This window comes from Pinus tabuliformis, chromosome 7 (assembly GCF_031772625.1).
Source record: "Pinus tabuliformis cultivar Carrire ecotype Pingquan chromosome 7, CPIR1, whole genome shotgun sequence".
In the NCBI taxonomy this organism is placed as follows: domain Eukaryota; kingdom Viridiplantae; phylum Streptophyta; class Pinopsida; order Pinales; family Pinaceae; genus Pinus; species Pinus tabuliformis.
In genome coordinates, this window is record NC_142293.1 from 251,925,417 (window position 1) to 251,952,974 (window position 27,558).

The 27,558-nt window shown below is 34.8% G+C and overlaps 1 pseudogene; it reads left to right on the forward strand.

The window, feature by feature from the left end:
* The first annotated feature begins 18,745 nt into the window (after positions 1-18,745).
* On the forward strand, positions 18,746-25,737 carry LOC149246796 (geranylgeranyl pyrophosphate synthase 7, chloroplastic-like; annotated as a pseudogene).
* Positions 25,738-27,558: the final 1,821 nt, after the last annotated feature.

The window sequence follows — 27,558 nt, forward strand, 5'->3', positions numbered from 1 at the left end:
ACTAGCCAAAGCTGGGCGAAAAACAGAGCAATACTTGGTCAAATTGGCAATTTTTCCTCTATGCGCCGCGCCTGATTCTCTATGTGTAGCACCTGTTTGGACCAACGTTTGGAGGCCTTCTCGACGTCCAAATGAGCTCTAGGTGTGCTTGTTGGAAATCTTTGCCTGTCTACTTTCCAACTCAAGTGGAATATTTCAATTTGGCCTCCATTTGCCCCTTTAAAAATCAGTTCTCCCAACACTGCTTCATGTGTGTCAAAATAGGGGTAGTGAGGTCATTTTTTGAGTGTTTTTGACCTTTTTGAGGGATAAAAACTTGTCCAAATTTCTTGGCCATTGGTAGGAAAACATATTTTTTCATGCCAAATCCAAAAATGCTGAGTTTTTGTGCTTTGGAGGCTCCTAAAAAAAGAAAGCGCCATGTGGCGCGGTGCATAGGGCAGAAAATTCTGTTTTTTGTGCCAAAAATTTCAAAAATGAAAAAAGTGCTCCAAATTTTTTGAAATTTGGGCTGAGTCTTCTCCATAAAACGTTGTGTTAGGCCAAGGAAGCCTCAGCCAATATTTGAAGTCCTTCATGCTCTTTTTTCCTCCTTGATGCTCTCTTCAACTTTGCCTTTAAATTCCTGATTCTCGCTTGGCATACCAAGTTCCTTGACAAGTAATGATATGATAGGTTTCTAAGCTTATTATTCTGATTGATGGCCTTTTCTAGCTTCCTCTCCAAGTGGATATTGGCTCTTTCAAGCCGTGACTCCCTATCGGCATTAACCTCCTATTCAAGTGAAGTGAACTCCACCCTCCTCCTTTGGGTAGCTTGGCGATTCTCTCGGTTGTTTTGTGACTCCATAATCACTTGCTGGTCTTCAAGTTGCTTATTCCTTTGATCTAGGTACTGTATTGTCCATTGGGCTCTATCCAAGTTGATGGACAAGGCATCAATGTCCGCCTGCTACTCCTGAATGATTTCTCTAAGATTTGTGCTTCGCGGGCCCATATCAGTATCATCACCCTCAATGAGAATGAAATCAGTCTCCCGCTCACCTGATGGTCCTTCCTCCTATAGTGGCCTCTTGCCTCTGTCCTGAATCCATTGTGCTAATGATGGAAGTGAAGCCCTTTCCACCCCAGGTGGAGATAACACTCGCTTTGCTGCTGCAAACAACCGTCTAGTGCCCTTCTAATAGTTGATAAACACCGGCATGCTAGCAGTCTGTGTCTCATGACCCTCATTCTAATAAGAAGGTCCACTTGTCTCATGCAAAGCCTATGAAGGTCCTGAGGAGCTCTGAAAAACTCACGAGAGATGAAATCCTCCCAAGTGATGCCCTGTAAGCCAAGTTGATGAATGACCACAATTTTAATGAGAGCGAAATGGTAAATATTGTTGAACTGCTGCTGAGGAGTCTTGTGCTGCACTAGGGTGGTCATCTTCTCTATGTTTCGGCACATGAAGTAAGGGATGTTCATCATCCTTACCCTGGTAAAATACATCAACAACCTAATATGATAAAAATTTACAAATGTGAAAACTGGCCCTCACAACTGAAATACCTCATGAACAATTTCATCAAAGGAGCATAAGCATCTTTGAGGTACCGGAAAGGAAATACTCTGCTGAGTTGTCTCAAATAGATAGGTTTGATGTATGGCTCATAATGCTGCCGATCAATTTGTTGCCTCTTGTTCCATTGCTCTCCAATGTTAGGAATACTGGTTGCTAGTGGAATGTATTTTGGTGTTAATGTAAAGGTGACACCGGCTAGGGTGGCTTGATCATCATGCAAATGTAGCAAAAACAAATGAGCCAACTCATCATAAAACTGAATGCTAGCAACCTTCTCACAAAATTCATAGTAGGACTGATGTTGGAAACAAGAGATGGCAAGAGGGCAGGCCTGTAATTCAGCAAGAGTGGTTGGTTCTTCTCTAATATGTTTGCCACCTCAATGAGGCCTCCTGGATGCATGTACCTTAGTAGGTGAATCACTGTGGGTCTCCTCTTCATAATCATATGAAGGATCATATGCCATGTCTACTAGTGGATGGACTATTTTGGAGTTGTCTTGATGAGAAATAGGTGAGCTGTGTTTTGACTTTTGGCACCAAGGGAAATAGTGATATGAGGGAGGGGAAACAATGAGGGATATAGTGACTATTGGGACAAGTTTAATTAGGGAAATAGGGGATTAGGGAATGATTTGGGAGTTTTTGTATAGGACTAGTGTTTGGGAGTTTTGGTACTTTGGGAAAGGGGATTTGGGATATGGAATTAGTGAATATAAGGGTTTGTGACTTTAGGGAATATGGAAATCAAGGGAAAAATGGAGCAAGGGAATGTGAGGTGGGAGAATTAACTTGGCAGCCAAACAGTCAATACAAAACCCTAGCATTGTTTTCCTTGGTAGGGTTTGATTTCTTTTAAAGAATCACCATATATCAACCACCATGAAACAACCACCAAACTTGGATGAAAAACAATAGTAGAGGCTCAACCTGCTTGTACCAATGACAATCCACGTGTTTTGGGCAATTTTGGAGCAAGTGTTTGAAGTTTTGGGCTTGTTGGCTATGTGCACCACACATCAAATCCAACGCACCATGCCCAGTGTATGCACTGTGCCCGTGCAATTTTAAACTGAAGGTCGCAGCCCAATGCGCCATGCCTAGTGTGTGCGCCATGCCAGTTACCCAATGCACCGTGCCTCTGGTTTTTGGCAACTTTTTCTCCAACTTTGCCTTGCTCGCCTCCAAAATGTCTTTGCTTTGCTCCAAGAGTGCAAATGACTTTGCAATTTGAAGAAATAACTTATAAACAAAGAGGTTTTAATTTTTTGGCTCATAAAACCCACTTTCATAATTTTTGGAATTTGACTTTATTTTTAAACCATGTTTTTGAACTTTTTTCACTTCATTGAGCTTTGTGATGGACTAAATGACCTATGCTTTTTTTGTTTTACAAGTGGTTGGAACTACTGGGGCTAGGGAAAGAAACCAGGGTTGCAGGGGAAGCAATTTACATATGAAGAAAATCAAATTACATAAATTTATACCATAAAAGAAAAAATACTTTGTTTTTTCCTCAAAATAGAGTTTTGAGGAAAGACACATTTCTGAGCACTTGATGATGAAATTTATTGATGCTGGAACCTCCTCATGGCCTGCTGGTTGTTATTGGACACTTTGAAACTCCTTTTGACAAAACCCTAATGAAACCCTAGACCTAAGTGACAATGAAACCCTAAAGCAAGATCTTTGCAATATTTAAGACAAAAGATGACTGTATATGCTTTGAAATGAACAAACATGAGCCAGTAGGTAGATAAAATGAGGGAAACTGTAGGAAAGCCACTGTCGTCAAATGATCCATGTGCCTAATGGAATGCAGCTTACTGAGAGGGTAACCTAATATGCAATGCAACAAGAGGATTTGATCTGTGACAGAGGGATGAAGATACTGACGCTAACAATTTCAACTAGTCAGTCTTCATGATCATGTCCAATAACTCAATAGGGTTTAATTTTCAAACTTGGACATGAGTCTACTCATGATATTGTTGCGCAAATGGATGCATTAGAAATTCTCTTATAATTAAGAGAGTATTTGATTTCTTTCTCAATAAAATATGACTAACAAATAAAAAACTAGTTTTTTGTGATTTAAATTTGCAATTTTGTGTTGCAGTAAGAACCACCGATTTACTAACCCTTGGTAGGATAAATTTGCAATAAAACAAAAGATTATGAATGAGGAGCACAAGCAAAGATGGAAGAAAGATATTTTGAGGTAAAAGATCGATTCTTTTCAATTTTTTTTTTTTTTGCATCCAAATTTTTAAGAGAGGAATCAACTAATAAAAACTTGGTTATGCTCTCCTCCTGCGGTTTGTGTGACCTGGAGGATCATAAAAAGAATTTTCATGTTAGTATATATTTTATTAAAAAAATAAAAAATTCTCTTTCATTATTTGTTTCTTTTAAAAAAACAAAAGAGAGTTGCTTATTTAAACAAATTTGATAAAAAAATCATTAAAAAAACAAAGAAATAATAAAAATAAATAAAAACGCAGAAACAAAAATGAGAATAAAGTAAAAAAATAAAAAAAATTCATGGAAGTCAATGAAACAAATTGCTGCAGATGTTATGTGTTATTTTGAAACAATTAAAGATAGTTGTGCATTCTCCATATTTAAGAAAAACAACGAGTTTCACCTGGCAATTATCTGAGCAGCAGTCAAATTCGTAGAGGTTAAGAATGTCATTTTTAGAATGCATTTTGTGACCAAACGAAAATGAATATCAAAAATATAAAACATGGGTTTTTCTGAGAATGGGGTGAGTGATGCGTCCCAAAAGTTTTTTACTCCAAATTCATAACCATTTGAGATATTTTCAAGGTTCTCTGGAGCCTTATTTCCAAGGTTGTGTGAAAAAATAGTTTTCAATTAAATGTAGCCGGCAGACAAGGCCACAACCATCCAATGGCCCAACCACAAAACCATGGCCAACCACCAACCAATGTTTCCACGTTGCAGAGAAAAAAATCAATCAATAAATTTAAAGAAAAATTGATTAAAAAAAATTAATTAAATAACAAAAAATTATTAATTATTAAAAAAAATTTATTACTGCATAAATTTTCAAAAGTGATATTTTCTCTATGCTTACAACCTGCAACAAAAAAATATATAAAAAAACATAAACATTTCCGAAGCTTTTATAGAATGAAATTTGGTTAAAAAATCCACTTTCTAGGCAAAAAGGATGAGTTCAAAAGATATGAAAAATGATTTGGAAAATATTTTGGAATCCCATTTTCCTAAAAATCTTGGAAATGATGAGTTTAAAAGATATGAAAAATGATTTGGAAAATATTTTGGTATCATATTTTCCTAAAAAGCTTGGATTTATATTGGCCACATGTCAAGTTGTTGTTTCAATTTCATTTTTAGAATAATTAAAATTTCCAAAATTCCAATAAATTTGTAAATGTGACTTGTGATCTATTGGTAAGTCCTTCAAATTGCATAATGGAGGCCATGAGTTCAAATCATGTGAGTTTGGAATTTGGTAATTATTCTACAATTTTGACACAACATTAATTAAGCAACAATTTTTCCACCACATGGCATCACAACATTGGCCAATCTTGCACATTCATTGCCATATCATGAGTCAAACAGTCAGCATGCCACATCAACCATTTACCATGTCATGCATTGCCACATGACTATTACACAGTCACCCTCCATCTGACAGCTCATTTTTCACCACTGAAAATGAAGCAAGAGGAAGAATGATAAGCGTGCTTCATCTATAGAATTATTGTTTTGAAAAATGCCTTGAAGAGAATCTTGTAGATGGAATATTGAATCTTGTAGACATGCTTTTTCGTTTCATAAAATATTTTTATATGATCATGTTTCTTTAGTCTTGCACGTACATACACCAACGACATCACAAATTGGAAAATCTTATGCCATGGATCAGCCAAAGAATATAGACAAGATTTTTAGATGCCAGAAGGGCGCAATCCTGCAACTGAGAAACCTTATGACAATCTTCACTATTTCACCCAAATTTCAGATAATCACAACTTTCTCATACGACATCGGATTTCGACGATTCAAACGTCTTTGGAAATATCTCGAAGATATATACATAATGAGAAAGATATGATCATAATTTCAAACATTTAAAGAATGAAGAAATTGCTGATAAGATATAACAAGTAAAATGAGGCACTAGTTTCGACACGGGTATAAATTCTTTCAGTTTTTCTTCCATGAATTTGTTTTATTAGTACCAATTCTTAATATTTTTTGTAAATGTCATAAATAGAGAGATTGATCACCTCTATCTATGCTAAACTTAAATTTCATTGCAGAAAAAGTATTAAGTTTTTGCAGGTTCCAAGAAGATAAACAAATGACCAGAAGCAAATATTGTCTTTTAAAGACCCCATTTCAAGCACGAGGACATGATTTTGGGTAAGACAAGGGGGAGAATTTCATCATATCTATCAAATCATTGAAAAGCCTCTCAAAGATGATATTTATTTCAGAAGAAAATGATTAAATCAACAACAAAGATGAAACATCAATGCATGAGCACATGATGTCACATCAGATCCATTACTTACAAGCCTTTTAGATGCTAGTGTCTCCATCGCATCCATGCTTCTTTAGTCAATAAAACATTCACCTCATTTCCCTTTAAATTCATCATTGTATTCCTCCTTTTTTAGTAAATATAACCTTCATTGCATTCTCACTTTTTTAGTCAATAAATTTTCCTTCACAGTCATTTTCCTGCCTCACTTTCACTAACCTATAACCCATCAATAAGAACATTCAGCTCCTCTACAAAGCTGATTCATTCCATTTAATTTTCATTTTTCCAAATAACCTTGATCCACTACAAAATTTCTCACCCATAATCCTTTAAAATTATTGTTTCATGCTTGAGTTAGATGATGAAGGATTCCTTAAGGCCTCCCTTCTAACAAATCTTGGCCTATCGACATCAACACATTATCTAGGTTCGAGGTTAGAGTCCTTAGTAGTACCTTGAGGCTTGTATGCCTTAATGTTAGGCTCTCTCGCCAACAATCATGGGAATACACCAATGTCCCTTGATCGTTGCATCTTGGAAGTGGCTCAACATCATCTCATCTATTTGCTTTTCACAAGATGTACTTAGGTACCTTGGCACTCATTGACATTAATGGTGATTTGTCTTACATTAGTTAACGACATGCATCAATGGTAAATAATCCAATGACTTCTCTTCATGCTCAACATCAACACATTTATTCGCATGATTAGAATTGTACCATCGAGTGTTGTAACAATTGAAGACTATATCATTTTAACAGTTTGCAGCATATCAATTTGTTATAAAAGCAATAAAGATTCAAACCTTGTCATCAACAAAGAGAACACAAAGGAAGATCCAAATTCCTTTATTTATATACTCCATGATCCAACAGCATCAACAGCCACACTCTTCAGCATCCACAACTCATCTACATTGAGGGTAAGTGAGGGTATGTGGTTTTCTAATTTTTAGTCATGCAATTCCTTAAAATGCTTAAAATTGTAACTTTGGAAAGTTCCTCACTTCCTTTTTCACATTGTCATATCTCTAATTGGAGGGGGAATTCATGTTCATACCTCATATTCACATTTTGTGATATATATCACATTCATATTCCATTATCACCTTTCATATGTCATATATGTCCTTTATACACATGCCATCCTAACCAACATACCTTTCCAAACAACTATTATTGCATTATGATTCAAAATGTTGCATGTTTTGCAAATGATGATCATAGAATGAATGGTTGATTAAATTTTTTCAAAGTCTTTTGATGCAACACAAAAATAACAAAACTATTATTACACAAGAACCAATACTAATGAAAGTTGGTTGCCACACAAGAACCAACCAAAGTAATATGTTAAAATCAAATATTTTTCAGAAGGACACTTTGCAAAAGGAATAGAGTTATCAAATGATTATGCGAAGATGAAAGAAGAATTAACATTAAACAAATTTCATATAAAAGGAAGACAACTCAAAATATCAAATCATGATTAAAGTAAATCAATGCAATAGACTGCATGAGGACATGCAATAACTTAAGTTGGGGGGGTATGTTGGGCCCCAAAATTAGCATACAATTTCACTCCATTTAAACCTTTATCCTCATTTTGTCACCTTATTTCATCACATTATCATTATATTTCCATTACCAAATGGGTTCAAATTTTCATTTTCCAAAGTTATTTAGTTTATGTATTTAAAGTGAATTTATGATTAAAATTTAGAAAAATAACATGTATTTGCTTCTACCTAAAGGTGGAATGAGTTTGGTGACATGTGTAGGTGATTTGGAAGGTTCCAAGGCACTCTTATGTGGTCTCCAAGACTCAAATTCGAATTATCTTGAAGATTTGAAGGAGATTTGGGATAGGGGTCAAGCATATCTCATGGAGAAAAATCATGGATAAAGGAATATGTGTCTCATATTGGTTGTAACCATATGAAGGATTTATGGACCTAGGAAGGATTACTGGATCCCCATTAATGAGTTAGTTGCTTATGTTTTTCTAGAAATAGGAGTACCTCCTCCATTCCAAAAAGAGGACTCATGGAGCATGTATCCTAACTTATGATGGAATAGAATAAATTTTTCTTTCTACAATTTTAGATATAAATTGTCTTAATGTAGTATATGAATTTATGGAATAGTTTGTCACTTTGTTCTGAAGAGAATTGAGCTCACTCTGAAAGGATTAAAGAAACATTTTATTTCATCATAGATTTTATTTCATTATATATTTTATTTTGATTTAATTACTTAGATGTTTGAAGATTTTTCATTATTAATGTATGAATTTGAGTTTAAATCTTATCAGCATATGAAAGGAAAAACAAGGGTCTAAGTTAGGTTCTCTTCCATTTGATATGAGTAATAATTGAATTTCATTCTCTTTTTCTAGTTTCAAGTGATTTTTAAATTTCTAGTTTTCCAACAATGGCATTAATGATGAATGAATTTGTAAAGAACAACAAGGACCTCCTTAGTTAGGAGACTCTTCTATTATTTTTTATGCATCTTAAGCTATTGCCCATTAGTGGTTTTTGATTTCTATTCATGAAGTAATATTCTAGAAGAAGGACAAATCTAGTTCTCCTAAGTTAGGAGCCACTTCTCCTACTTATTACATAACGAATTAGAAATTACTTAGTTAAATTTTATATTTGTAATATGCACTTCTAATTAGTTTATAATTGAATTCCCTTTAGTTTCCATAACTTATCTTCTAAAGATGATTATAGTTGCATCTGAGATCCCATATAATTTGTTTTGCTTCTAAGTTTTACGAAACCCCTGGGTTGAAAATTAAATAATAGGGATTTAACACACAATTAAATCACCCAACAGACTCCATTGATGCTTTGAAGCTAAGGCTATTAACATTCTAATAGTGTTCAAGTTAGCTACCGACACAAAGGTTTCTTTATAATCAATTCCTTCTCTTTGTGGTTAACCTTTAGCTACCAACCTAGCTTTTGTATTTTCCTACACGACCATTTGATTTAAATTTAGATTTATATAACCATTTGCAACCTATAGGATGTTTTCTTTCTGAAAATTCAACTAAATCCCGGGTTTTGTTTCTAAGTATTGACTCATATTCCTCTTCCATGACTGCCCTCCATTCATCATATTGACTTTCTTATTTATAGCTTGAGGTCTCAACAACATTTAACATACTAGTTATAAGAGTATGATCCCTATATCTTGTTGGTAATTGAGTTTGCCTATGTGATCTCCTTAGTGGTGGATTTGGCTTGCTGACTGTACTTGCATGACTTGATTCTTCTTTTTGTTGTTGTTGCTACTACACATGGATGCCTTTAATTTCCTCATTGATGTCCTTCATCAACAAAGGAATGTGGCAATCCTCATTTCCTTTGTCTCTATTTCCTTCATTAACCTACAAATGAAATATAACATCTCTACTTGGAAACACCTTGTGAGTAGATGTATTAAACAATTTCTATAATTTAAATTCAGAACAATACCCTACAAATATGGATTTGATGGCCTTCACATCGAGTTTCTTCCTATCCTCTCTGGGAACATGAGAAAATTATTTTGAACCTAAATCTCTTAAATGACTAACTGAATTCTTAAAATCATATAATACCTCAAATGGAGTTTTAAGATCAAGACTCTTCGTTGGACTCCTATTCTTTAAATAAACTGTAGTATTTATATCCTCTATCCAAAAGCCATTAGATAGGTTCTTACTTTTCAACATGTTGCATGCACACTACACTAATGTTTTGTTCTTCCTCTCTACCACATTGTTCTATTGTGGTGGGGCACTATAAACTATTGAATTATTCCTTGGTTCTTAAAATATTTGATGAAGTTTCCTAGCTTGTATTCTCCCCTTGATCTGAGGAGCAAATTTTGATGACCTTCCTTGTTTTTTTTCAATCATACTTCGAAACTCTTTAAAATATTCAAATGTATGACTTTTCTTTCAGAGAAAATATACCCATGTATGTCTTGTGCGATCATAAATAAATAATAAAAAGTAATATCCTCCTCCTAATGATCTAATCTCCATTTGTCCATATATATCAGTGTGCACAAGTTATAGTATATATCTCTTTCTTCTATTTAAACTTGAGGGAAATTCATCCCTATGCATCTTCCCAAGCCCACATCCTTCATAGTCAATATGTGCATTTCTTAAATTAGGAAGTCCATTCACGATACCTTTCTTTTGTAGTAGCACTAAATTAGGAAGATTGATGTGTTCGAATATTTGGTGCCGGAGAATCTCTGTTGTCATTACTGTTGAAGTCAAAGCCTGGTGTGGTACACTTGTGACATTCAACTTATATAGGCCTCCAACTCAAATGATAGATGCAAATGGTTTTGATTTATCCAAAAAAAAATTAATGACACAATAGGTTTTAAAATCCTCTACCTTCAAGTTCTAATATACAATGATTGAAAAAAGATTAAATTATTTCTAATTCCTCATGCTTACATCACATTCTAGATTTTCTTGACCTCACCATCAAGAAAAATCAAAGGAATGTCTCCATGTCCTTTGATCTGGTAGGCTCTATCATCACCAAGGTAGATATTAGCACCATCATTGGTTTCTTTAAAACTTTTGAACCAATTCCTGTTACATGTCATGTGAGTGGAAGCTCCTCAATCCACAAACCAAGTTTCTTATTCATTCATTCTCAATAGAGAAAGTAGAATCAGATAAAAATAGTTTGAGATTCTGATTTTTATCTTCATCAACAAAGTTCTTTGCATGCTTCTTATGTCTATGTCGAGTTTCATCAAGCTTATTCTTATGACAATTCCTAGCAAATGTGACCAAATTTACCACAGTAAAAGAACTTGGTTCCTCAATCACTCCTAGTTGAAGACATACCTTGAGGTCGCTTTCTTTATGGTGTACCTCTGCCTTTCTGTCCTATGCTTGATTTTCCTATGAAAGGATTTTTCGTCATCATTAATGCTAGATCTAAATTTCAGGGTTTCAGAGTCATTTGCCTCTCTTCCTCTTGTATAAAGATCCTTGTCAATTATTTGAAATTAGGGGCTTTCTTCCTTCCCGTTCAGGTTTGTAATAAACACCTGATAGTCATTATTCATACCATTCATGGTAACCATGACAAGATCAGTGTTCGACATTATCTCCCCTATATCAGCCAACTTGTTTCTTAGCTCCTTCATCTGAGAGATAAATACAATGACTGATTCACTCTCCATTTTGATGGAGATAACCTTGTTCTTTAGTAACAATAGGCAATTTGTATTCTTTATCTCATACAAGTCCTTTCGAGTTGTACAAATATCATTTGTTGATTTACACTCTCTGATGTGTGGGATAATGAAATCTTTCACTAACAATTTCAGTAGCACTTTCGCTTTGTTCTCCCAATCCTGAGTTGATGCAGTTGTTCTGCCTCCTACTACAGTCAGCCTCAATTCATTCCCATTTGTAATCGCTCATGCACTTTTCCTGTCAAGTAGAGTCTGTAATTTAAATTTCTAGTTTGAATAATTGGACCCATCGAGCTTATTTCTCTCATTCAAGTATGGCTTTTCCATTTTATTATTCATCATGATAGGCCAATCTATGGATGTACCCCAAAATGAAAAACTTTCAACCTCCAGCAAATGATCAAAGAACAAATTCAATTATGACATTTGTCACCAATTTGATTCTTCTATTACAACCTGTAGGATTTCGAAAGAAAAACCACCAGTGATCTTACACTAGGGTGATCTCGAATGTTAAAAAAAATAATAAGACACTAATTAACTTTGAAATCGACCCACAGAGTTGGAAGGCCATTGTCGAGTTAAGTGATTTCAGCCTCAAGGTACGAAATCTGCAACAATCCAAATCACAACTATCTCTGCCACCGATCCACTAATCCAAAGAAAAAGAATGCAAATCTTCCTCATTGATTCACACTTGTTGTTGGAAGTTCATTGGAACAAGATGGTTCAACTACTCCATAAGAGTCTCTGGAGCATATCCACTTCATAAACAACAGATTACATAGGAACAAGGAACTTACTTTGGATACCTCCTTCGATCAATGACCACCTCCTTCGATCAACAACGCACCATACAACACTACCACTGCAAGGCATTCACTCCACATGACACCACTCTAGTGGGGATGCATGAACTAATCTCTACGCTAGATAGTCACACAAATCTACGTCTACTCTTCCACTTCGGCCACTAATTCAGTGGATTCCTTAAACTTTTGGTGGCATGGATATATATGTTGGTTTATCTCCCAATTGTTTCCCACACCAAATCCACCACACACCACATAGATCCAAACTCTAGAGCGGGTTTTCAAGGAATGAATGAATCTTCCACGCTTACCACACCAAACGAAAGCGATCAATGACCTCGATCTACCATTGGAGCTAAACATCTTCACACCAGGAAACCTGTAAGCACAAAAGCTCTCCAATGCCACAAAAATCAATGACCACAAGGCCACTGATCAAACGAGAAAACTGGAGATCAGGTTCTTTGGACCACCAAACACAACATCATGATTTTTGTGGTCAATTCCACACGTTTTCCCTGTGATTCTTTGAATCGATATGAGTAAAGGCTAATAAGCACGCTCTTTAGGTCAAATCCCGCATTGATCCAAAGGTAGGGAAGCATGATTGTACGGTATAAACCCCCGCTGCACCAATTTTACCTTAGAGAAAAACAAATTATGCTATTCCTCAGCACTTCGCTTCGTCCTGAGCCCTCCTTTGTACCTGTGACTAGGGACCACAATTTTACCACTTAGGCACTCATAGAGCCACCAAAGCTCACCAGCTCCGATATCGTGTTAAAAATGAAATAAATAAAATATATTCTGAAACTTAGCAGCTCTCACATGAGCAAGATGCACCTAGAGACCGCCCCACGCAAGACACTCTACTCATTAATCTTTAACATCAAGAATATATAAGTTTACATGAGAATAATAGAGTTACAACTAAATCATAGAAAGTAGGAACTAATCCTAACTAGGACACATGCACAACTAATGAACAATCTCTCTCCAATAATACATATCCTCCATTAATTTCAACACCAATACTTATTTAAATTGGAGAGACTTAATCTAATTTCCTTGGAAGGATTTATGTAGGTCACACATGCTAACTATGAGTCATCATATTTACATAATTTGTATTTTGGATTTCCTTTATTCATGGTTATATTACGAAGAGATGCATTGGAATTTTTTATTTCTTTTCAATGTAAGAACATCCTCAACACTCCAATACAATGACCTCATCAATATGGAGTTTGGTGGAGTGTGGGGTGACATTAACTCCTTAATTAAAATTAACAACTTAACGGAAATTGTAACTTCAAAATGAGAACTATAGTCGAAAAAGAACTCTATTTTTGCACAAAAAACATGAAAAATCACCCCGGAAAAAAGAAGTGTTGATGCTTCAATTTTATTTTATTATTATTATTATTATTATTATTATTATTATTTTCAAGTTAAAATTCTAACATTGTTTAGAAATGATGTTAAAGATAAAATATTATGATTCTGGAAAACCTTAAAATTTTGATATTTTTTAACCATGGAATTAAAACCAAATATCATAAGTGCAAAAAATCTTAATTTTTCAACATATTTCCACTATGGCATTATGGAACAAATATTATGATTAAAAAAACCTTTCAAAATGAGCACATAAATCAAAGAGTCAATATACCGCGAGTAATTTTTTTTTAAAGGCTAAAAGTATACCTCTTTTAAAATCTTAACCTAAGATGACTTGTCCCATTAAAACTGAAAATTACAAATCAACCATAAAATTAAAGTATCTCCCTTTTAACGGGGCAATAAATTGCAACATTTTTTAACCATGGTTTATCAAATCATAACAATAAATAATATCATGACAGTAAGTTAAAATATAAACATTAATTCCTAATATTCTTATACTTTTAATAAAAATATCAATACTAAGTATATTGAATGAAACATAAGTTATTTATCAAACTTATTGTGGCATTATGGATATTCGAAACAAATCATTTTTTCATAATTAAAAAATATAATCCAACAAACATGGAAATGACTCATAAATTCAGGTAAGATCATATGAAAGTTAAAATATTTATTTCAAGTTATCATTCAAACATCATTTAAATAATATGTCTTAGACAGTTATTCACATTCACTCATAGGTTTTGGATCACCATCAAAATATAAAACATCTCCATATGAATGATTGGATGTAGATGAAGACGAATCATATTCTTCTCTATCATCAACTAGTGCTCCATCTGAGACGACATGTATGCCCACCATTTCACATGTGAAAAGTATTCTACATCTATGACTCAGTTCAACAGACTCCCATCTTAATATTATTTATTGTGGTTACAACCTCTTGATAATCTTTGTGGTCTTGAAGTGAAGAGTTCTTCTCTTTGTTAAATTTAAGTCATAAACAAGTATGTCAACATCCACTAATTTAGGAGGTCGAAGAAATAACAATTTATATTTGGACCCTTCCTTTTTCTCTTTTTTCATGATTTATTTATCAACTACCATATTTTCCTTACACACACCATTGAATGGGTGTGTATCTATGGCATACAAATGTACTTGAAATGCTATAATATTGTCATTCTTTTAATTATCTTTATAACCTTGGTAATCTAGAATCGATAACCATGTGGATCTCCATTTGCTAACATTACAATCATGCAGCCCCACTTAAAATCCTGCACATAACCCTTCTAAATTTATTCCACGGCTTCACATTGTGCATGTGATCTTCTAGAACCAATATACATTTATCTTTCCTCTACCTATGAATAATTGGTAATGTCTTGAGATTTTTGATGTTCAACAATGTTTCTCTCCTCATATTCATTTGACATATTTTGTGGCCAAATAAATAGAGTCTTAAAAAGGGTATCTTTATTTATTGATCTTGAAGTGATGTCACTTTGATAATTGAAAAAAGACTCTCACCAAATTGAATTAATGACATCAAATTACTAAAATGTTTCTCTAATAGAATTTTTAATTTCTTCCCATCATTTAGAATCATATATATATATATATATATATATATATATATATATATATATATATATGTTTGCCTTTGTGCACTATGGATTTGAGAAATTAATAATAATAAAAATAAGTTTGATGCAAATATTGGATGATTTGGAATGAAATTCAAAAATGATAAACCTAATGATGATCCCCATTCTGCAGTAGTTGAATAATTATTCCCCCATATAAGTGTTTTCCCATCATTTTTTTGATACAAAATTACTATTGGAAGCTAATGTCATTAACTTATCAATGCATTTCATTCCACGATGTGATCACTGAATAAAACCTCACAAGTCAATAATTTCTTCTAACATGTGAAAATTAGGCTCTCGAATGTATGATTTCTTACTATATTCTATTATGATGGTAGGCTCCCAACATCCTTTGTCCTTAGTGTTATTGAAAAATGACTAAACATCTAATCAATATCGTCATGACTATAGCCAACAAGATGGAAATTGCACTTTTTGATTCGAAAATTTCTCAAGTCGACAAGCATGCTTATATATCCAAGTACAATTTGATTTTTGTTTTCACGACTAGTGTTGTCTAACTGCACATACAAAAATTCAGGAAGATTACTATACCCATGAGCAAGCACATCTTGAATTCTGGTTATGGTAAAATTTGCATCATTATGAATATTTGGAGGTGTGAAGTAAACCATTGGCCAAATTTTCCCATTAAAGACCATACAATAAACCAAGTGAAATTGAATAAAATATTTGTCCTATAAATTTTTTGGTCTACAAACAAAATGTAGTAAAAGTGTTTTCTTCGGTCCATACCATCAATTATCTAGCGTTAATATCTATTTGGATTATCATAACACTTCTTTCAATGCTTGTACAACTTTTTCCTTTCACTTGATTGTTTATTACGATACTCTTGGATTTCTTTGACAATGGAATATGCATATAATATAAAAGAAACCTACTAATAAACACAATTTCATAGTTGATAACTACTCAATTTTAAGAAACAATGTCGTGAATGAATACCTCTTTCTTCCCCTTGACCTTTATCCAATATTTATTTAAACTAAGCATCACTACTACAAACCCCTATCCTTGAATTATTAAGAATATAGACATTGTTGAAATGTTTCCACTATATCCTTCTAAATTATGGATATTTAATAAAATTATCATCTCCTTCAACACCTTCTACGTATTCCTTTGTATAAGTTGTAGATTTTCCATCTTGAGAAGTTATTTGGAATATGTATTGTGTTCGTATTTGGAATACACTCCCCATATTTTGAAAAGAAGTATTGCATCCATGGCATTGGAGTATTTTCTAATGGCTCAATTTCTCGTTTATGATGCACTTTTGAATATAATGTGGGATGTTTTTCTAATCTTGGTTTGATTCTTGATAGATGAAAATTACCAATTAAATGCTACTTTTGAAAGCATTACTACAAAATAATAAATTCCCAATATTATAATCATAACTTGTCAATGTAGATTGCATGCACCCCACTAAATATGATTTTTTCATGCTTTTATTCATTGACAAATATATCTTCCTTTTCTCCAATGCATACTTGATAGATATTCATTTCAAGCAATCCTTTTAACAACATTCACTTGAAATCAGATCAATGATAGAACTTGTTGTTGTGACATATTCTTTCCTATAGCTTGTATTATTGGAATATCTTGCATAGATATAGAAAGGCCTAATCATACTCATAGATACAATATTTGATTGCAACGTCTCCATCATTTCATTATCCTTCATATAAGAATTTTCATTAGAATTAGGAGAAATATTATCCTCACTTTGATCATTCTAAACATGGTCCAAAAATTCATCACCATCCTTGGAGAATATTCTTTATCATCCTCCCTTCAAGGAAATTATTCACTATCATCATATATTCCTTTAAAATCCCTGCTTCGATGAAATCCATCATCATCATCATCAACATCATCATTCATTCATTTCAAATCCTTTCTTAGAGGAAATGCTTCATCATCACTGTTGCCTTTGAAATCCTCACTTAGAGGGAATCCTTCACCATCGTCATTTATTCCTTTGAAATCCTCACTTGGAGGAGATTCATTATAATCATCTATGCTTTTGAAACCCTCAATCATAGGAAATCCATCATCATGGGTTATTTTTAAATCCTCGCTTAGAGGAAATCCTTAACCAACTTCATCTCTTAAATTGAAATCCTTTATCAGAGGAAATCCTTCTCCATCCATATATGTTCCATTGAAATCCTCACTCAGAGGAAATCGTTCACCATCCTCACCTATTCCTTTGAAATCCTATCTATTTTCTATATACAAATTTCCATAGGAGAGAAATTTGCTAGACTAAAATGTTGTAACGTGTTAGTACAACTTAGTCAAGCATGCGACTTTAAAATTTAAAAAATCTAGAATTTAAATTATTCATGATATTAAATAAATAAATGCATAATAATAAAATAATGTATTTTTTAGTCAAAAGGAAAAAATGTAGGATATACTTTTCTAATGATGGTATGTGGTCTATCGTCAATTACATTAACAATTAATCACACTTGTAGGTGTACATGAAGCTAATCATTGTGGACCATTTAAAAGGAGGTGACATGAAATTAAAAAAGAAATCATTGTGGACCCCTTAAAGGAGGAGACATGAAATTAAAAAAGAAATCATTGTGTACCCCTTTTGAAGGAGGTAACATGAAATTAAAAAAAAAGGGGAAAAAATGTTTATTTTTATTTATTATTTTTTGTAACATGAAAAAATGATAAATTATATATTAATTGTGTGATTTAATTTGTAAATATGGTATGCATTTTAAAAGTATACCTTTAAAGGAGGAGACACGAAATTAAAAAAAAAATCATTGTGGACCCTTTTTAAAGGAGGTAACATGAAATCAAAAATAAAAGAGAGGGAAAAAATGTTTATTTTTATTTATTATTTTTTTAACATGAAAAAAGATAAATTATATATTAATTGTGTGATTTAATTTGTAAATATGGTATGTATTTTAAAAGTATAATTTTTATTTAAATTTTGAATAATAAAAATAAAGTATTTATCTCAAAAAATGAAATTAAAATAAATTTGCATTAAACTCTATTTTAATCCTACATAATTGCAATTATATAATTACTTCATTTTTTCATTTTCACTACAATCTCTGAGCAAAGAGGATAATCGCATCTGCTTTCACAAAAATGAGTGACTGATTTTTTGTTTTTGGTGGAGGAGATATTCTGTGAAGTAAACTATCTAATGACTTTTAGTATATCTATCTGCTTACTGTCATACCTTTCACCGTTTATAGTCTAGCATTTTGTATTATAACGAAACCAAAAGCAATTGGACAACAATTTCTCACCACTAGATTTTTGTGAATAGCCTTTCCTGATCGGCATCTATAACCTTTGTCGTTTGTGATGGACATTATATTCCAAACACTCTTTAAAAGAAAATCTTGGACATCCCCGACGAGGACGCAACCAAGTTCTCCATTGTTTTCTGGACAGGGAACTAAAATACCATCTTAGGGAACAGGAAAGGGTTCGAGTATCTTCCTGTGGCACTGTGATCATTCTGTCCCTCATACCTACATATACACAGTGAGCAAGAGCTTGTCAGTTGTTAGGTTATACATAAAGTTCAATTTTCCATAGTACGAACTTCTTTGAATTCATATGCATATATTCTTTTATTGCATCTGCTTATCTGTTTTCAATGTATGTTTTATGTTGCAATATATAGCAGTGACTAATAACACCTCATGGCTTATAGCGGTGTGGGGGTTAGCTGCCAAGGTCTGTACTTTATGAATATTGCTTCTCAACAACGTAATCTGAAGAGAGCTCCCATTCCGATAGAACGTTTTCATGGAGTTTCAACCTCATCAGGCACCTCTATTGGTGAGCATCTGGCCGCCCTCCGTTGTTGGGTATTTTTGCAATGGGAAAATACCAAAACCAATCAAGCAAATACCATAGAGCCAATGCTCTGTTCCATTTCTTCCAGGACCTTTGCACAGCGAAGCTTATTAAAAACAAAATGACTCATAACATTCCATTACACAGCATAAAACATTTTCTATTGATTTAAAAACAAAACTGTTACAAACTTCATCCTTGCGCAGAGAGGGATTCACAAGACAAACTCTGTCTCTGTTCTTCTCGTTCTTCCACTGCTGTGGGTATTACAACAACAATTTCTTGCTGCTCCTATGTTTTACAATGGCGAATAAAACCATTACATCCCTGTTTTCTTTAACTTCTCGCACTGCTGTGCGTTCAATACATTTTCATGAACAAAAAAAATTACAGTCCTATTCTAGTTGAGCCCTTGCACTGCTGTGCATTCTCCATATATAGAAACGGGTTTATCACCGCGCGCAGGCATATGTCACAATACATTTCCATAAAAAATACAACACACCACCGTGCGCAGCCACCATACATATACATAAAAACTAACTCACGTCGGCCTTTTTTTCTACAGCATAAAAAAAACATATATAAAAAAACATATATTAAAACATGCCCATACCCATATTAAAAGGGCCTCCACCTAATCTACGTAAAACATTAAAGACCATTGAATTCCTTTCTCGGTGGTCAACAAAAAGAATCGAATACTCCACGCAAAATTTGATTTGACGTGGGCCGGAAAACTGTGCGTTAACGTCCTCGCACGTTGGGCAAAATCTCTGTCCGGTGACCTGATCCGACGCAATTTGCACAGCGTCTTCAGGAAAACCAATCGACCCTTAACGTCCGGGGAGCAAGCGGTAAAGCTGTTGTATAGGGGACGCGTGGAGCATCCTGATTGTGTCGGGGCCTCCTCTGCGGGTACAGCCTTCTGCCAAAGGCGGTGCGGGGAGACCGGGCCGGTTTTCCAAAACCGCTGTGCAGTTGGAATTAATATTCCAACACTCCCCTTTAATTTCAACTGCTGGGCATTAGGACATACCCAAACACTTCCTCTCGTAGAGGGATTCCTCAATACTGCTGTTACAAAGATATCTTCCTCACATAGAGGGATTCACCAACTGCTTCTGATGCAGTTCACAAACAAACAAAGTTGTCTTCCTCTTAATAGAGGGATTAACCTGAAACTGTGCTTGAGAGCACCTTCCTCATGACAGAGGGATTCACCATAACAATGTGCTGAAGAGCACCTTCCTCATGACAGAGGGATTCACCATTACAATGTGCTGAAGAGCACCTTCCTCATGACAGAGGGATTCACCATGCGACTGTGCTTAAGAGCACCTTCCTCATGATAGAGGGATTCACCTGTTATATAAAAAAACATCTTCCTCTCAACAGAGGGATTTACCAAACTATGCTAAAGAGCATCTTCCTCTCAACAGAGGGATTCACCAATGACTATGCTGAAAAGCATCATCCTCTTGATAGAGGGATTCTCCAAGAACTTCACTTCCTCTCACGGAGGGATTACTGCCAAACACTGCCTTAGATGCAGTTTCAAAACAATAAAAATTCATTGCACTGTTGTGCATACTCATTACATTGTTCTTTTATGCTGTTGCATATTCTCTGCTGCACTGTTGTGCCATCTTCTTTACTGTGTCTACCCCACACTGCTGTGTCTACACTTGCACTGCTTGTGCACTTTTCAAAGACAAAATACTCTGTCTTTTCTGGAACAATTACACTGTCCCAACTTACAAATTTACACTACTGTGTGTAAATATTTCTTACATTCACTGCTGTTGCATATATTGCATTTCAATTCAATGAACAACACATTCATTACAGTTACATATACTGCTGTAAAGAAAAAAATTTCTTTTACATGTGCTGCTGTCCATTACCTTTCATTTCTTCAACAAAACTTCATGCTGCTGCATTTTCTTATTTGCATTGTTGTGTACTTCTCCTTCTTGCCATCATGCTGCTGTCCATAACTTCTTGCTGCTGCATTTTTCATATTCACTGATGTCCATACCCATAACCATAGACTGTCATCCCTGGGTTTTTATTTGCTGCTGCGTTGCCTCTGCAATTTGCACTGTGGCTGCCTTTTGTTTCATCATACTGTTGTGTGCCCATACACTAACTCTTTACTCTCCATTACTTGCACATAGAGAGAAATCATCCTCACGCTGTTTTGCGCTGCATTCTCCACACAACAAAAAAAATTAACACGGGCTGCTGCCTTTTCTTTTTACACCCTTGCTTCACACAATCTTAGTCTTCATTCATTTTTTTTACACAATGCACTGCTGTGCAGTTCCTTTCATTTTTCTGCTGCCACACATTATCATTCACCATTGTGCATTAAAAATCTGTTGTCCCTGTTTTTCTTTAGGCATTTCTGTGCATGTTGCATTGCATACAAAAAAAATATTACATTTTTCACTGCTGTGTGAAAAATTTCATTGCATTCTCAGCCACTGGGCATTTATGCTCTGTTGCGTTTTGCCTTCTTCTCATTTTCTTCTCACTGCTTTGCATTTTCATTCTCAATACAAAACATTTCCATCTGCTGTGTATTATACTCACTCTGCTGTGAGTATATTCTCTCATATTACAGAAAAGGAAAACTACATTCCATTGCTATGCATTTCAATGCATGTACTCCATAACAAAAAAAAATTCAAACCGCTGTTTTATGTTTTTTCCTCCCACTGCTGTGAGGGTCTCCATGCTCTGCATACTCCTTATTGCGCTGCTGTACTTCACATTTGAGCACTGCCCCTTTTTCTTCTTTGCTTTTATGGCAGATTTAACTTCATATTTTTCCTTTATAAAAGGTCTTCATCAAAGAGTGACTGTTAAGACAGTTCAACAACAAAAAAAATTACAAGCTCCCCTTTAATGTGTGCTTGTCTTCTTTTGGCAGACTCTTCTCAAAATAAATTTAGATCAGTTGGGGAGTTCAAGGGGCTTTCACACTGTATTACTTTCCTTCTCCATACTTGTGTAACTTTCTTCTTTTGCATGGGTCTAGCTTGTGTAAGATCCCATGTCAAGTTACAATCTCGTGCCATATGCCCAATGTTATGACACTTGAAACATTCAACATTGTTCATGATTAACATTTCATGATTTCTTCTAAAATTGTTTCTTGGAGATTTTCGGAGACCACAACATTTATCTTTATGCAATGCTCTACAATCTTTTGCCATATGACCAAAGTTTGAACATGCATAACAACAACCAAAAAATGAACTTTGGTACGTGGGAGATGGAGGTTTCCTTGATGTACTTCTGAAGCCTTGCTGCCTTGAGATCCTTTGATGATAATCATTGCATCTTGCCTCTTTGACATCAGCTACATTTCTTCTTGGAGCTGGTTTTCTACTTGGAGGAGGATTTCTTCTATTGCAGCCTTCATTTTTCTCCTTGCCTTTGCTGGAACTAGGAGCATCACCATCTCTTTCTGGCTTCTTCACATCTCCTTTGCTTAAAGCATCCTCATCCTTGTTTGAGGGTTCACCTACATACCCAAGTCCTGATTTATCAGATGGAGATCTGTGATAGCTGAGCATGTCATCCAAAGCTTGAGAGCTCTTCATGATCTTGTTCATCCCTTCGACCTTCTTCCTGAGGAGGACAATCTCTTCTTCCAACTTTTCACATTCATTACTTTTCTTTGCTAGTTGTTCCTCAGTTTCTTCCTTGCTACGAGTAGCTTCAGCTGCTACTATTTTGAAGGAGATAATATCTGTCTTCATTTTGGAGACTTCTTCATCTTTTGCTTGACTGCTCTTCATTTTCTTTTCAGCTCCTTGTGCCTGCTTCCTGGCTTCTTGTAGTTCGAACTTAAGGGAGGAGACCTCTACCTTGTACTGTCCAATCTCTTCCACAAGCTTATTCACTCTCTTGTGTCTTTGTTCAAGTTGACTTGTCACGGCATCTGCCTGCTTCTTTGCACTATTCAGCTGATTTGTCATGGATATGACTTCTTCATGATGTTTCTTCTTGCATTGGTCAAGCTCCTTCTTAAGCTTGGCAAGCTCTTCATCCCTTTCTCTTACTTGAAGCTTGATGAGATCAAGCTTCTCATTCTCAGCTTCTATGATGGGTTCATAACTTTCTTCTTCACTGATGGTCATGGTCAGTGTTCCTTTTGCATGAAGGTCATGCAGTCTGTCCCATATATCATTTGCTGATGTATATTTTCCTAGATTCATCTTCACAGAATCAGGGAGTCCATTCAAGATAGTCTTTTCTGCTTTTGCATCATACTCCATGGATTCTTTATCCATCTTGCTATCATCAATCACTGATTCCCAGATTTCACTCCCTTGAAACTGTAAGAAAGCCCTCATTTTTATTTCTCATATATCAAGGTTCCCATCGAACCTTGGAACCTCAAATACAATGCTTTCAAATAGATTGCCTTCTAGTTTAGTAGAGGAGGGAGACACATTTTTAGCAGGCTTGGAGGCTTTCTTCTTTGACCTTGCCATTCTTAACTAGGCTTCAAATACTTGACTGTGTTTTTTTTAATCACTCACTGTTTCTATAACAGTAACACAAAGGAAAGCTTGAGGAATACCTTAATCCTTTTCGCTGAGGCTTCACACTGCTGGAGAGGTTTGACTGCTGCAACAACACCTTCCTTCAGCTTCTTTGAGTCTTCAAAGAGCCTGGACTAGCTCTGATACCACTGTTGGGTATTTTTGCAATGGGAAAATACCAAAACCAATCAAGCAAATACCACAGAGCCAATGCTCTGTTCCATTTCTTCCAGGACCTTTGCACAACGAAGCTATTAAAAACAAAATGACTCATAACAGTCCATTACACAGCATAAAACATTTTCTATTGATTTAAAAACAAAACTGTTACAAACTTCATCCTCTGCGCAGAGAGAGATTCACAAGACAGACTCTGTCTCTGTTCTTCTCGTTCTTCCACTGTTGTGGGTATTACAACAACAATTTCTTGCTGCTCCTATGTTTTACAATGGCGAATAAAACCATTACATCCCTGTTTTCTTTAACTTCTCGCACTGCTGTGCGTTCAATACATTTTCATGAACAAAAAAAATTACAGTCCTATTCTAGTTGAGCCCTTGCACTGCTGTGCATTCTCCATATATAGAAATGGGTTTATCACCGCGCGCAGGCATATATCACAATACATTTCCATAAAAAATACAACACACCACCATGCGCAGCCACCATACATATACATAAAAACTAACTCACGTCAGCCTTTTTTTCTACAGCATAAAAAAAACATATATAAAAAAACATATATTAAAACATGCCCATACCTATATTAAAAGGGCCTCCACCTAATCTATGTAAAACATTAAAAACCATTGAATTCCTTTCTCGGCGGTCAACAAAAAGAATCGAACACTCCACCCAAAATCTGATTTGACGTGGGCTGGAAAACTGTGCGTTAACGTCCTCGCACGTTGGGCAAAATCTCTGTCCGATGACCTGATCCGACGCAAAGTCTTCAGGCAAACCAATCGACCCTTAACGTCCGGGGAGCAAGCGGTAAAGCTGTTGTACAGACGCCTGGCGCGTCCTGATTGTGTCGGGGCCTCCTCTGCGGGTACAGCCTTCTGCCAAAGGCGGTGCGGGGAGACCGGGCCGGTTTTCCAAAACCGCTGTGCAGTTGGAATTAATATTCCAACATCCGTTGCCATTCTTCGTCCGCTAGATCCTCAAACACAGTTGTCCAGATGGTTAATCTGCCTGATCGAGCGGAGAAGGTCGTTGAATCTGATTTCAAGTAGTACATGCTTTCCAAGGCACTGGCAGTGAATGAGGCATTGAATAAGGCCATCCCACTGACTCATCCCGAGAAAATACATGAATCCATGAGGTACTCTCTTCTGGCGGGGGGCAAACGGGTTCCTACTGTTCTGTGTCTTGCATCGTGAGAGCTTCTTGGAGGGACCCAAGAGCTCGCCATGCCGAGTGCGTGTGCAATGGAGATGATCAACACAATGTCTTTGATTCATGATGACTTGCCTTGCATGGACAATGATGATTTACGGCGAGGCAAGCCTTCAAACCCTAAGGTCTTCGGCGAGGGTTAAACTTCATTCATTTGCGTTTGAGCACATTGCAGAGTCCCCAAGCCAAACAGTGGGAAATGATCGGATTTTGAGGGTGATATGTGAAGTGGGTAGAGCAGGAGGGTCTCTAGGGATTATGGGTGGCCGGTCTGTAGATCTTGCGAGCGAACGGGATGCTTCTGTCGATCTTGAGACTCTGGAATGGATTGATACTCATAAGACTGGAGCTCTCGGCTGTGTGTGGGGCGATCATTGCTGGTGCTTCGGAGGATGAAATTGAGAGGATTCGGAAGTTTGCCCCCTGCATGGGGCTTCTGTTTCAGGTTGTAGATGACATACTCGGTATCACTAAATCGTCGGAAGAAATTGGGAGGACGGCGGGAAAAGATTTGGTTAGTGATAAGGCTACTTATCCGAAGCTGTTGGGTTTGGAGAAAACAGAGAATTTTACCATTGAATTGTTAGAAGAGAAGGAGGAGCTATTATGTTTCGATTCAACGAAGGTTGCACCTTTGTTGAGACTCAGATTACATTGCATTCAGAGAGAACTGAAAAAGGATTGGGAGTGCTTTGTTTTTTTGTGTGCTGCTGTGCTTTCCTTGTATCTCCTGCAGCCATCTTTGAATATGAAGAGATGCCTGTATGTTCTATTAAATTTGGCTACGCATACCTATTTACATTCGCTATAACTTAACAAACGATGTCGTATTTATAACTCTGCATCTCCTTGAATCGTTCCAATGATTAATAAAGCCGTTTCGATATAGATGGATGCTTAATTATTATAAATTTTTTTTGTTTTTTTCGTACAATTTTATTATGACATTTTTTGAGGGGGAGGCGGGAGGGGCCTAGATCGTGAATTTCAAGTGAAAATCTAAAGCAATTGATTTCTGCATATTGAAACTTAAGATTCAAGAAATCAACGGCAGGCCAAAATTAACAAGGAAAAAATGCAATGCATTTAATAGTTAAACTTTATCTTTTATACAGTGATGGGCTGAGAGCAACTGATTACAAAGACAATTCTACCACTTTCCTCCTTTCCTACAGTGATCCGCTGAGAGCAACTGGTTAGAAGGAATAATTCTACCACTTTCTTTTGAGCATATAGTGTAATATTTTATTTTTAAAAAATAGCTGAAAAAATAATATTTATGTTTCTATTTTACTTGTTTTTAAAAAATTTAATTTAATTATCACTAATTATTAAGCTAGTATTTTATATTTAGATTTAATTATATGTTAGAATATTTATATTAGTAGAAATTTATCTCCAAATTAGTTATGTTCTTTTAATTAATTTATTTTAAATTAATTAATTAGAAAATGTCATATCAACTAGTCATATTGGTAGTGTAGTATTGATAATCCATGGTATCCCCTCAAGTTATTGTAAGAAAAGCTATTTATAAGTCAAGAATTTCTATGATAATCTAGAGTAAATTTATAGGAAAAAAGTGAAGTGAATCTTCATATTTAAGATTATTATTACATGCTTTTTAAAATGTAAATATGTTTAAGTCATATATTAATCTATTTTATAACTAATAATAATAATAAACAATTTAAAATAAATTTATAAATTTAATTAATTTTTATGGTTTTTTAATATAGACAATATGAGATGTATATTAAGAGAGTGTTAAACTTATATTTTATACAATGATGGGCTCAGAGAAACTCATTACAAAAGAAAATTCTACCACTTTCCTTTTTTATACCATGATTGGATGAGAGAAACACATTAGAAGAAATAATTTTACCACAATATTTAATTTTTAAAACATGAAGAAAAACAGCATTTATGTTTTTATTTAGAATGAGCAATATGTTTTTAACAATTTTAATTTAATTATCATGTTTATAGGTTAGAATATTTGATTTAGTCCTATGCTAGAATATTTATATTAGTAAAGATTTATCTCCAAGTTAGCTATATTCTTTTAATTAATTTATTTCAATTTAATTAATTAGAAAAAATGTGAGTTATATTGGGCATGTAGTATTGATAATCGGCTCAAGTTGTTGTAAGAAAAACTATTTAGAAGTCCGGAATTTCTATAGTGAATTAAGAGTAAATCTATAGGAAAAAAAGTCTGGTGAATCTTCATTGTTAAGAATACTATTACATGTTTTTTAAAATGTAAATATGTTTAACTCATATATTAATTCATTTTATAATTACTACTAATAATACTAATTTAAAATAAATTTTTAATTTAGTTAAATTTTATGATTTTTTAATGTAGGCAATGTGAGATGTATATTAGGGTGAGTGTCTTGATGCTTATCATGATTTTATGCCTATCAGCATATTTATATAGTTTCTCTAGTAATATTTGATAACACTACAATATAAAGGGGGGTTTT